The sequence below is a fragment of the Staurois parvus genome, unplaced genomic scaffold, assembly GCF_062004578.1.
Source record: "Staurois parvus isolate SC_StPar_1 unplaced genomic scaffold, SC_StPar_1.0 ptg000719l, whole genome shotgun sequence".
Taxonomy (NCBI): domain Eukaryota; kingdom Metazoa; phylum Chordata; class Amphibia; order Anura; family Ranidae; genus Staurois; species Staurois parvus.
The window spans coordinates 1,729,934-1,743,324 of record NW_028318515.1 but is presented as its reverse complement, the minus strand read 5'-3'; the positions used below and the strand labels follow the sequence as shown (position 1 = coordinate 1,743,324).

The window sequence follows — 13,391 nt, the reverse complement described above, 5'->3', positions numbered from 1 at the left end:
CATGTAATAGAAACTTAAGCAGAGGGTGTCTAGGGAGAGAACCGGAAGCATTATGTCAGCTGTCACTGTACCATTGTTCTGCAGTTAGAATTTGCTCCGACACACCCATAAGACACAGGCATTTGGCAGTCGCTTCCCTTTCCTTACAGTTTGTGCAAAACGCGTTACAATCTAATCTTCTTTTAGGAACTGTTTTGCATAAACTTGAATGTGAGCATGTTTTTTTTGTTTTGTTTTTCTTTGTAATTTTAGTGTAGGTTTTAATAATATTTTGTTTCCTGTCTGTAGCTTTTAACACCATTTCAAATACTTGCATCATTAGGTAAACCATATGTTATTCCAAACTGCTGCTTCATTGATAAATCATGTCACAGATATGTATTTACATTGTTTTGTTTTTAGATTGGAAATTATTTTAGGTTTGAATGAGCGCTCTGGCAACAACAGATATTTTCTGTTAATGTAGATGTAACAATCTAACAATGGCATGACTTATATGAGGACTTGGCAATTGTTTGCTTTATTGGTTTGTGTATGCTTTTATATAGTGTTTGAAAATTCTAGAACAGTTTCTATACTTTCAAATGTTTTATCTAATATTACCAAAAACCAAAATAAAAAAATAGCATTAAAACTGATTATAAAATGTGAACTGGAGTTTGGCTTCAGTTTTCCAGTGTATTTCAATCTGCTAGTACATTTAATACTAAGCCCCACCCCCCATCCTGACAATGCTGTTGTCTGCTCTTCCCCTTGTGCTCATTTATCAAGAGGGCACTCTAGTACTTGAAGTGTGTTACTGGCCATCAGTGGTGTATGTTAGTTTTGTGCTGCCCTAGGCAAGACTAAAATTGAGCACCCCCTGCATCTAAATTTGCCTCACCCCTTCTTGTTTAAGATCCACCCCTTCATCTGTAATCACCATTCCTCTTTAGGCTCCACCTCTTCCTATTAGAGCTCCACCTCTTATTTTATTCCTTTATCTGTGTCATTTGGAGGAATAGTGCCCCATCATTGGTGTCAGTGGAAGAATAGTGTGCCATCAGTGGTGTCAGTGGGAGGAATAGTGCCCCATCACTGGTGTCAGTGGGAGGAATAGTGTCCCATCACTGGTGTCAGTGAGAGGAATAGTGTCCCATCACTGGTGTCAGTGGGAGGAATAGTGTCCCATCATTGGTGTAAGTGGGAGGAATGGTGCTCCAGCATTGGTGTCAGTGGGAGGAATAGTGCCCCATCATTGGTGTCAGTGGGAGGTATAGTGCCCCATCATTGGTGTCAGTGGGAGGTATAGTGCCCCATCATTGGTGTCAGTGGGAGGTATAGTGCCCCATCATTGGTGGAAGTGGGAGGAATAGTGCCCCATCATTGGTGGAAGTGGGAGGAATAGTGCCCCATCATTGGTGGAAGTGGGAGGAATAGTGCCCCATCATTGGTGGAAGTGGGAGGAATAGTGCCCCATCATTTGGTGTCTGTGGGAGGAATAGTGCCCCATCGATTTGGTGACTGTGGGAGGAAAAGTGCCCCATCATTGTTGTCAGTGGGAGGAATGGTGCCCCATCATTGGTGTCAGTGGGAAGAATGGTGCCCCATCATTTTTTGTCAGTGACAGCAATGATGGGGCCGTATTCCTCCCACACTTACCTTACCGGGACCGGCACAGACACTTACCTTACCGATCAGCTGTCTCCCTTCTCCGGCCGCTCTCCTCCTCTTCACGGCTCCGACCGGTCCCTCAGCATCTTCGATCTTCGCAGTGCCACTCAGCTCCTCCTCTCTGCCTGTGTGCTTTCCCTGAGCTACAGGTCCGGAAGCCAATTTTCAGCGCCGCCCCCCTGAAAAGTGCCGCCCTAGGCAAACGCCTTGTTTGCCTTTTCGGTAAATACGCCCCTGCCGGCCAGATCACCAGGTTAAAACAGGGGGGAAGAAAGCCTAACAAAAGGAAACTAATACAGCCACCAACATCTAATGATTGGTAGGCTGCAATATATTACATTTTTTGTTTTGGGTGTAATACCACTTTAAACAAGTTACAAGCACAGGGACCAAAGTGAAATCAGGAACAGCAGTTAAAGGCGGTTAAAAGTATATTCTATGATTAGTTGATCATTAGGATAAGGATCGATCCAGAGGTAGCTTAGAGTTGTTCTTATAGTTTATATGTGCTCTATATGTGATTTATATGAACTAATTTGGAAAGCAGCACAATATCAATATGCAGATTTGTCCAGAGTTTACTTAGAATTGTTATTTTAGACATATCAATTACAGCCCCATCCCCCCCAGATATCCATTATGACAAAGACAGATGGCTTACAGATATGAGGCCTACTCATGCATAGCCCTCTAATTGGAATCAGGGCTGGGGGGGTCACAATTAATATTTCATACATTTTTTTATAGCAATTCTTTTACACTTTTTTTGCCTGTCACATTGGCAGTGAGTTAGCATAGGTAAGGTTTGTTAAAGCTCTACAAGCAATGTCAACCTATTTACTGTGAGCCTGTCACCCATGCCAAATAAATACATAAAAATATTGAATATAAAAGTTGATTAATATACTTACCTTTCCCCCATCTTCCATACTGACATTATGCCCTTTCCTAAGAGACACTGGGGAATGCTGATATGGATAAATATCACATGATGACACAGCACTGGAGGATGTTGTCCTGAGATTGTTTTTACCCTATAGTTTTTTGTTTTGTTTTGTTTTGTTTTTTTGCATTTTCGCATTTTTTTGCTGCGTTTTGACATGGGGTGGGGGAGCAGAGCAAATAAGTAGACCTTGCATTTTTGGTGCAAGGTCCTCTGTTGTGTAGTCTCTGTCCCTGTGATCACCATGAGTTCATTGTAATATCGTAATCACATAGGTCAGTTTTGACTCAGAACCTCTGGACTGAGGCTGATAGCTGTAGCATGTTTCCAGGGATGGGTTCGTTATAGGGTAGTTGCAATTTGTCTGCTTCAAAACGATCACCATAATTGGCCAATAATGGTGATCACATGATCAGGAACCACAAATGGTTGTTCCTGATCTCTTGAACAGTATCCCCAGCTGTCAGTAGCTGCATTGTTCTGCAAATGAGAGTTCCTACCAGAGAAGTCAGCTGCAAATAAATATTACTGCCCTACTGGTATGAAGAACTTCAACATCAATTTACAGCAGGTTGTGTATTATGTGGTTGAAAAAGAAAAATTAACTGACAGTTTATCATTTTCTACAAAAAAATTAATTTTAGTAACTCAAAACTTTAGGGATGCACCGAAATTTCAGTGGCCAAAATGTTTTGGCCGATATGGAGAAAAAATCACCAATGCAGGTGCCGAAAAAACCCCACCGCCGCTGCCGCCACTGGTCGCTGCTCGGTGGTTCTCAGCCGTACCTGAGAAACCAATCCAGACGCTGGGCATAGAGATTAGTGATGGAAAGATGGCCTCCACTCATCTCTATGTCCTTGGAGGACCGGAGCGATGTCACTTCTGGTTCCGGCCATTTTTTTTTTTTTTTTTTTTTTTACAGAACTAGATCAATGCTTTTTTTTTTATCCAATGCTTGACATTGCAGAGGAGAGATGGGGGGGTCTTATTGACCCCATATCTCTCCATAAAGAGGACCTGTCACTAATTATTTCTATCACAGGGGATGCATGCAATTTCTTGTGATAGGAACAAAAGTGATTAAAAAATTTTTTAAAGGGACAGTGCAAAAAAAAAATTAAATTAATTTAAAAATAAAAGTTTAAAGTGCCCCCATCCCCCCCATGCTCGCACGTAGTGGTGAACGCATACGTAGGCCATGCCCACATATGTAAATAGTGTTCAAACCACACATGTGAGGTATTGCCACGAATGTCAGAGCAAGAGCAATAATTCTTGCACTAGACCTCCTCTGTAATTTTACACTGCTAACCTGTAGAGATTTTTAAAGCATCACCCATGGAGATTGTTAAGTACCACAGTTTCACACCATTCCACGAGCGTGCACAATTTTAAAGCGTGACATGTTGGTTATCTATTCACTCGCCGTAACATCCTCTTACATATTTTACAAAAAAATTGGGGTATGTATTTTTTTTTGTTTATTTTTTTTCTATCAAAGTGTATGTTTTTCCAAAAAATATATATTTTTAAAAACTGCACATTTCGGTTTCGGTTTTCGGCCAAGTGCATTTTAAATTTTTGGTTTTGGCACCAGAATTTTCATTTCGGCGCACAAATACAAAATGTAACTATATGCAGTAATACCTATGTATAGGCTACTGTGTTGATACCATTATATTAGGACTGATGGGAAAGTGTGTATTGTAAATTTTTTCAACTGTTTTATAGCAGTCTGTGATATTTAAAGCAACCAGTCAGCTTTTCCTTTTTATGTTGTCAGGTTGTCAAAAGATTTTGGTTGCTGTGGACTACAAAGATGAAGTAATTCTTCCAGAAGAGATATAACCTCAATTTTGTTTCAGAAGATTTTCTCTACAAAATAAAGATAAACTCCAAAAACTGCAAAGTGGAGACAGAAAAATCCACAACCACAAACTTTATACAAATTGTTGGAAAAAATATTACCTTAGATACATTCACATTCTAAAATATATATATCAGCATATATTTCAATTATCGGTGTATTGAAATAGTACATAAAACACTGCAGAAGTTTATTAAAGCAGAACTAAACTGTATGAACACACCACAAACTGACAATGCTATTTAATACATTTTTATTGTCCATCCATCCATCCATCCATGTTTTCATGCTTAACCACTTTCCCTCCGGAGGATTATGCAGAGTAATACAAAGCAGCATGCTGGAGCTGACAGGGTGGAGATCTGTATTGTTTAGATACAGAACTCTCCCCCATTAGTGATACTCGGCGATCGCTGGGTGCCGGCTGGTATTCTTTGGCCGGGACCCGGTGATTGACAGCTGCCAACTGTGGCATGAGTAGTGCGTGCCCGCGCCCCATACCCGTAAATACAAGATCACATATATATAGGTGATTTTGCGCAGTCCTGCTGCCCTGTAGAAGTATTTGTGCTATAGGGTGGTGGGGAAGCGGTTAAAGGAGAAGTACAGCCAAAGCTTGTTTGGCTGGTCTTCTCCTGTGGATCACAGGAGTTAAGTTTGTTCTGCAATTCTGTGACCCGTTTTTAACCAAAAGTGGGCTACAGTTCGCTGTCAGCTGATGTCACTCAGCCATTCCAGGCTGGGTAAAGATCCCAACTTTAAAGTTGGGATCTACCCAGATGTCTGGGTCAGCACCTGGCCAGCCACTCCTGCCCCCTCCACAGCCCAGAGCTCCAGTGAGCCCGGGCAGAACAGACAGCGGTGACTTACACTCACCTGCTCTCTGCTTGCTGAGCACTGGGAAATGAGCCATCAGCAGTCTTTGATCGCTCTGTTCTCAGTCTTGGAGCCAGTGGGGGGCCAATGCTGCATCCTCCTAGGTAAGTATGATTTCTAAAAAAAAAACCAAAACCCTAAACTCCTTTCAATTTTGCTGAGAAATCACTTTGATGAGCACCCACTTATTGTTTCTAGCCGTGGCCAACTAAGGGCAGATGATTCATGTAGCTTTTACTTCCTGGAATCCACCTGCCCTTATCTCAGGCATGCAGACAGAGGGTGTGCTTAGCTAAGAAAACCCCCTCCTTCCCCTCTCCAGATGAATTAAAAAATGGGAGAATGCAAGGAATGCATTAAGACAAACCATGTTTAGGCTTTAGAACCATTTTAACTGTCATAGCACAACAATAAAGGTCACAAATTCTATACACCAAATGTATGCTTGTCATTAACACTATGCCATACTATCGATGCCGAAGAGTGTTTAGAATCACAGTTTTAGATTAATATACAACTGCTGTTGTGGAATATTTTGGGCAGTTGTTCTTCTTCAGTGAGTATGGTACTGTCCAGGGCCCTGTTACAGGCCTCCTCGTTGCTTTTGGTATTGTATTACATCTGAGCAGTAGGGGATTTCTTTAGGTCCTAACCTCTAGCTTTTTTTTGTTTAGACCTTCACTTCTATCTCTGGCTAACAGAAGTAGGGTCTCTTTGCATATGCAAACACACTACAGGACTTGGTTGCTTAAAACATTTGTGAAGGGGGCACCTTTTGGTCTGGTTCAGCTGTCTGCTAGGGACCACCTCTGACCAATGGGTCATTACTGTCTTCTTGTCTCCCTCTTCTAAATCCTGCTAAAATGCTTTACTTCCCTGATTCAGATCAGTTTCCCTATAAGGATCCATTATTAGATGTGGTATCTATGCTCTGTCTGAAAGAAGAATCATTTAGATGGAATTATGTGGCTATTATGCCCACATCTTAGAATTTTATTTATTTATGGTCAGGTTCACTTAGTAGCATATACGGGTCTTGCTTGTGATTGTACCTTGTCAAACCATGGAGTATGCATGGACCAGTAACTTTTATTTTAAGCTGCAATGGTCTGCTAAAAAGCTTCCCTTTTTTGTTTTCACGTGGTTCTCTAGTCAGTACTTTATGCGTGGTAACCTGGTTTTGGTGCAGGACTGCAGGGTTTTTTCTGTTTGTTCTGTGTTGTCTTCAAGGGACACTGGGGTTGATTTACTAAAGGCAAATACACTGTGCACTTTGAAAGTGCAGTTGCACTCATTTCCCTTAGTACATGTTAATGAGGTAAAGCTTCACTTATGTAAAGAATACCCAATCAGGTGCAAGAAAAAAAAAAATGTTTTCCTTGCACATGATTGCAGAGCTTTACCACATTTACTAAGTTCAGGGGAAAATGATTGCAACTGCACTTGCAAAGTACAAAGACTTTTTGCCTTTAGTAAATCCACGCCAATGTCTCTTTGAATATTTCCTAGATACTATTTATCTAGGATGCTACTGATGGCAAGAGCACACATCTTCCACAGCAGAAGAAGCCTAAGGCTTCTTCAACCAGGGTGCCTTTTTCAACCAGGGTGCCTTGAGGTTTCTTCAGGGGTGCCTTGGCAAAATGCCTAAAAATTGTATACAAGCCAGCGGGTGGATCAAGCCTGCCTTTTAGTCACACAAAGCCTTAGGTTTTCATTGTGCACCATTATGACCTTCTACCCGCTGGCATTCTAACAACCAATGACGCCATCAGTTGATATGGAGGATGTCAACCTTTCTGCGTCACCCCACAGATTAGCAGACCTCCTCCTTTTTGATTCAGGGTGTCCTTCCATTCCAGGAGTTACTTGGAACTCTTACTGCTGTTACAGTCCTGGACCTGATGGTAGCCTCCTTTTGAGACAGCTTTTTTTGCCCAGTTTCACTCTAAACTTCTGCTTCCATATGTTCTGTCATCATGGGACAAGCCAATCAGGTTCCTGAGTGATTCCTTAGGCACCAAAAACAAAGTTGTCCATGGCTTGGTGGCTCATAAAGCCAGCTCTTGAATCAGTGAATCCCTTTATTCCTATATTCTGGAAGATCCAGGAAGATGCCAGCTGGAAGATGCCAGCCTGTTAGACTGGAGAGGACTCCTAGGCACCCTGTTGATGCAGGGAACTTCAATATGTGCAAGGTCCTGTTTTGCAGATGGGGGATGCTGAATGTGGACATTTTGGCCGCCAGGCTTAACAACACACTGGACAAGTTTATATCAAAGTACAGCTATCAAGCAATGGATGCTCTGGTGACTCCATGGGATCAGTACTTCTTGATCTATACTTTTCATTACCTGAAACGTTTTCCAATCTGTTTTTTTTGGGGGGGAGGGGGGGTATTCTGGTGATTTATTTTCTCTCTGGGCTAACCCAGGCAGATGTGGTACACTTTCCTAGTAAGAATTTTTTTTTTTTTTTGGCACAGGCGTCTCTGGATTTGTGTTTCCCAGGATGCTAACAGCTGGGAACTCTAGTTCCCATAAGGTTTATCATAGGCCATGAAAGGTATATTTTGCTTGCAATGAGTTGCGGGGTTTCCATCCTAGGAGTTTTTCTGTGGGACAAAGCCTTCCCTTCCTTCAGCTGAATCTGGACCAGTTAGGCAGTTTCAAGGGTCAGGTATCTGCCGGGTATGTCTTGTTTCAGAGACCATTGGTCTTACATCCTTGATTTAGACCTTTTGTACATGGAGTCTCCAATGTAACTGCCCTTGTTCGTTCCCCTGTGAATTTGTGGGATCTATATGTGGTGGCTTTATCCTACAAGGAACACCTTATAGTTTTGCATAGGGACAATGTAGTGTTGAGACCCAGGGCTTCCTTTTTGTCTAAGGTATTTTTGCCTTTCAACTCAACCAGAACATTGTTCTCCCATCCCTCTATCTAGCTCCAGTTTCCCAAAAAGGACATTTCCCTCCATTGTCTGGATGTGGTTTGGGCTGTGAGAGACTTTCTCTCAGCCACTGCTTCTTCAGGAACACTGATACCTTTTGTATTCCAGAGGGATGGGTACACCAGCAGCTCTTTTCACCATTAAAACTTTTGGTCTTTAAGATCGGGTTCCACCCTTTCCTGTTGAGGTTTCTTTGGATTCATGCAACTTTTCCCAGTTTGCAAGTCTACCCCCTCATCTTCTGTTTGTTTAAAGTAGTAGTAAACGCAATACTACTAAGCCACTAAAAGCATAATACCAGAATTAAGTGTACTTTTAAACACAGAGGGATAATCCAGAGCGTCTTGTAATTGTTCTTACATTTTCTGCACTTTATTATTCCTGTAGCCTGTTCTATCTAAAGCCACCACCATTTTTGTCAAGTTCTCTCATTTCATTCCCCATCCAAACCTCCGCCCTGTGCAGTAAGATTATACCAAGGCACTAGTGAATGGTCAGCAATCTTGCGAGATTACAATGTAACGCCATGGAGTAATGCTGGCGGTGACACGGTACATAACTATATTATTGATTGAAGACATACTATGTGTGCCGTCATTCGGGTTAACAGTGTGCAAGTGATGTAATTGGAACAAAGAGTGAGCAATATCATCTAAACAGTGCAACTGAAAGAACTTTTATAGACACCCACTAGTAAGCAGTTTTGACTGGTTTACATGATGGTGACTCCTGGCGAGTTTACTACCACTTAAAGTTTTTTACCAGACAGATATTCAGGCCTCATCTAATGCCAGCTCTGAGCATTAGGTCCCTCAAGCTGTTCTTTGAGCTGAAGTCAGCCTCCAGTTTTTTCCCACATGATGATATGGTGAGGCATGATGGTCTTGGACATGGTTATCCTGTACTGGGCAATTTTGTTTGTGTTGCCAGTGTCCATTTCTCTTGTGGATGGCTGTATAACTCGACAGTCTCTTAATGAACTCAAGGACATGTATTTAACATTGAGTACAATAAATCCTATTTTTGAGGACTTGTTCAGTCGCTGCATGTGACCCATTTAAGTGGATGGGACTGTGCCACTACTGCCCTGTAACTGTGTGCAATGCATGTTCAAACCGCATCCAATCCACATACTGTAAATGTGAACGGGAACTTAGAGCTGATTCACACATACTGTATGCGGTGTGGGTTGAAGCTCAGGTTTCACAGCTAATTGATACAGTAGCTGTTCACAGGTTCACATCAGGTTTACATCAGGTTCAGGACAGGATTACCTCAAGATCTTATCCTGTTCACACTTATGCGGTGTAGAAGTCAGTAGCCTGTAATCGGCACCTGAACCCACTGCTCAGAAATCGGAGATGACTCTTTTTAAAACCGCACTGAATCTGCACCGACCGTGCACTGGACATATGTGAACAAGCACCATAGGAAGCAATGGTATTTCACATGTCATGCGGCTTAGATGCGGTTCAAACCGCATCCAATCTGCATATATGTGAACAGTCACTTTGCACTGATTCACACATGTCCGGTGCAGATTCAAGCTCAGGTTTCACAGCTAATTAATACCGTAGCTGTTAACCGGTTTAGGTTTACATCAGGTTCAAGACAGGATTAGCTCAGGATTTTATCCTGTTCACACATGTCAGGCTTATAAACTGTTCCCATAGAAGTCAATAGCCTGTAATCTGCACCTGAACTGGACTGCACTACTCAGAAATTGTACATGACTCTTTTTTTCAAACCGCACTGAATCTGCACTGGCAGGGCAAAGGACATATGTGAACAGGCACCATAGGAAGCAATGTTATTTCACATGTCATATGGATTGGATGCGGTTCAGACCACATCCAATCTGCATATATGTGAACGGGCACTTTAGCTTTTGATGTTCCAGTATGGCCATATTTCTTGGTTGCCTTCACCAAGAAAGTTTTCTTTGCTTAGTCCATCAAGAAGGCAGGAAGTACAATTATGTCAATAAGTATCACATGCTAATGTAATTTATTACTGATGTGCTTTTCTCTTTGTTTTGGTTACTCATACAATGGTAATGTGACCTGTGTAGTGTTTTCTTTTTCATCTTACTTTATATAGGAGAAATGTAATAAAGAAAATCTAAAGCATTTTAGGTGTTACTTTTGTTATCTGCTTGAGTATAAACTGTAGTCTGTGTCGACTCGATTCAGGCTTCCTTATACCAGCTATAAAACAAGAAGCATGTGTACAGGGTAATAACCTCTATGAGGATTCAGTAATGGACTGTGGATTTGAGCATTTCGTGTCCCATTATACAAGGCCACAGGGCAATCGCAAAACCTGTTGAACTGATCAATTTGATCTACGGAAAAATAATAATGCAGTGACTTATTTATAAATCTCTGTTGTCTTAAAATTATTGCATAAATGGGCAATTTATTTTCAGAACCCTACTTTGACAGATATAAAATGTAAATTGCATGGTGAGCTCAATAATATATGGCAAAGATTTTTGTTATATTGATTGTTTAATGAGTAAAAATCTCTGCTAGTATAACTAAGGGCCTGAAGCAGTACTCTAGGAGAACAGACCGTGCCATCAATCTAACCAGATACAATATGCTCCTTCCAGTTAGGGGTTAAGTGGGCTGTGCTGGGTAGGCATTCATAAATGACTTAACAGCTATTTATATTTAGATTACATGTTAATCCTTTTACATGGCAATACACACCTGAGCAGGATTGATTCATAAGGATTTTATTGAGCTTTCTAGTAAGGTAAAAAGGTTGTAGCAGACGTACAGTTCTTTACTTTGGATATACTAGTCAGATGAGCACTATGGAATTGCACCAAAGTACAAAATGTGTTGTGATATACTATACATACATTTCAGCACTTAACCAATTACATACAAGTAAGCATTTTTCTCAATTGTTGTATTAATAGATTTATTTTGGAGTGGTACATACAGTATTTATAAATTTGTTTTATTATTGGTATACTTTTCTGATTACCTAATGTGGTTCTGGATTGTTGACAAACTAAATCCAGTCAGTATTTTCATTCATAAAACTATTGCATATATCCCTCACTGGGCCCGAATGACCTGTTAAAATGTAAAGGTAACTTCTGATTAAAGACTAGCATTGCATATATCATCCGGAAAGCTTCCTGGCTTTCAGACTTGACCCCCTGCTTCAATACCAGTCATTTACCTGACAAGAAGGCAATAAAATTAGTCAGACCTCTTATACCATGACTCAAAAGATCTTATAACCAGAGTTCTCAAAAGATGAGCTGTCATAATGGACTGATCATCCCCAATCCATTGGCCCAGCTCGATGCTTGCATATTAATTTAATGATGTTATGTCAAACTAAGAACGTCTTAGTTTGGCTGCTGATGCAGACACTGCTAGTTAGGAATCTTACTCCTACAATCAGCTTCCCTGCACAGATCCAAACAGGAAAGTCTTTCTTTGAGTCTCCTCGAGGTTCTACTTTTTAACTGAATCCCTGAAGAAGGGAAAGTACTTTTGACTCCCAAAATGTGTTGACTGTCTTTTTACATAACATCATTAACCACTTGCCCTCCTGAGGATTTACCCCCCTTCCTGACCAGGCCATTTTTTGCGTTACAGTGCAGCATTACTTTAACTGACAATTGCGTGGTCATGCAATGCTGCATCCAAATTAAATGTATGTCCTCTTTTCCCCATGAATTGAGCTTTCTTTCGGAGGTATTTGATCGCCTGTGTGATTTTAATTTTTTTCGCTATAAAAAAAGACTGACAATATTTTTACTTTTTGCTATTAAACATGTCCAGTAAAAACATTTTAAAAATCAACTTTCATCATAAATTTAGGCCAAAATGTATTCTGCTACATGTCTTTTCTTAAAAAAATCCCAATACCTGTAAATTAATTGGTTTACGTGGCAGTTATAGCGTTTACAAATTGCAGTGTATATATACTGGGATTTTTAGGGAATATTTTTACTAGTAATGGCGGCGATCATCGACTTATAGCGGGCATTCTGACACTTGGGGGAACTGACTTGGTGTTACTGACATTTAGTTACTGGTGTTACTAAACAAAAAAGCACTGACACTGTACTAATGGAACTGGGCAGGATGGGGTTAACAAGAGGGCGATCAAAGGGTTAACTGTGTGCTGTGTCCATCTGCTTCACTGTAAGCACAATGCTTTGCATGGCTGTGCTGTGCACAGCTGTCCAAAGTAGTGTGCATGAGCTGACAGGGAGGAGAACTGATTTATTTACAAACAGTTCTCCCCATCGGAGATGCTCGGCAATCACTGGCCGGGACTCAGTGATTGACAGCTGCGAATAGCGGAGCGGGTAATGCGTCCGCGCCCCCTACCCGGCAATGCAAAATCACGTATAGATATATACATGTGCCGCCCTGTAGCAGTATTTCTGCTATAGGGCGGTTGGGGAGCGGTTAAATTAATTTGGACTCTTATGTTTTGGTCAGGCGCTCCTTCCATATGTGCCCACTTTTTCCTGGTAACCTGCTGTAGTACCCACAGTAGGGTGGCCTCCCCTATTGTGAGCAGCCTAGCCTGAGCCACTGAGCTCCTCGTGTGTTTTTTCCCCTCCTACTACCTTGTTTAAACTCCTATCAAAGTCCCAGCACCTCTTGGATGCCCTTCTTTCATTGGAATCCAGCCCGATGCTTGGGCAGGGATTGTGTGATTTAAATACATATTTTCAATTTAATTTAATTTGTATGTATTGTCTTATTTTCTTTTTCCTATTTTTGTTTTACTGGTTCCATTGATTTTACTATGCAGGAATGCTCCTCTAGATGATGGCATGATTCAGCTTCCATTGGTTAACTTTATTGTTCTATGAAACGACTAGTCAGTCAGATGACCAATGGGTTATACTTTGCTCTCAGAGGTTGATATTTACCTTCATGCTACTTCAACCCCCTTTCCCTCCCATCTGCTATGTTCTTTGTACTTTTGTAAGACTCGTATATTTTACATCAACTGAGAAAATTGAGTTGGCTATGGTTCTTTAAAATTTGGTGCTATAAATGAAAGTGTGCGCTCACCAATTAGTGACACAATTGTGATAACCTCACATAT

At 41.1% G+C, this 13,391-nt stretch overlaps 1 protein-coding gene across 6 annotated transcripts in view; it reads left to right on the top strand.

Annotated features, from left to right (window-relative positions):
• CCDC92 (coiled-coil domain containing 92) overlaps nucleotides 1-13,391 on the top strand; it is a 100,303-nt gene that overhangs the window by 58,043 nt on the left and 28,869 nt on the right. Inside the window, exon 2 of one of the 6 annotated variants that reach the window (XM_089653683.1) lies at nucleotides 4,383-4,423. The exons of the other annotated variants lie outside the window; for them this stretch is intronic. The gene's annotated coding sequence lies outside the window, so the exon portion shown is untranslated. The remainder of the gene's footprint in view (nucleotides 1-4,382; nucleotides 4,424-13,391) is intronic. 6 annotated transcript variants of the gene reach the window in all.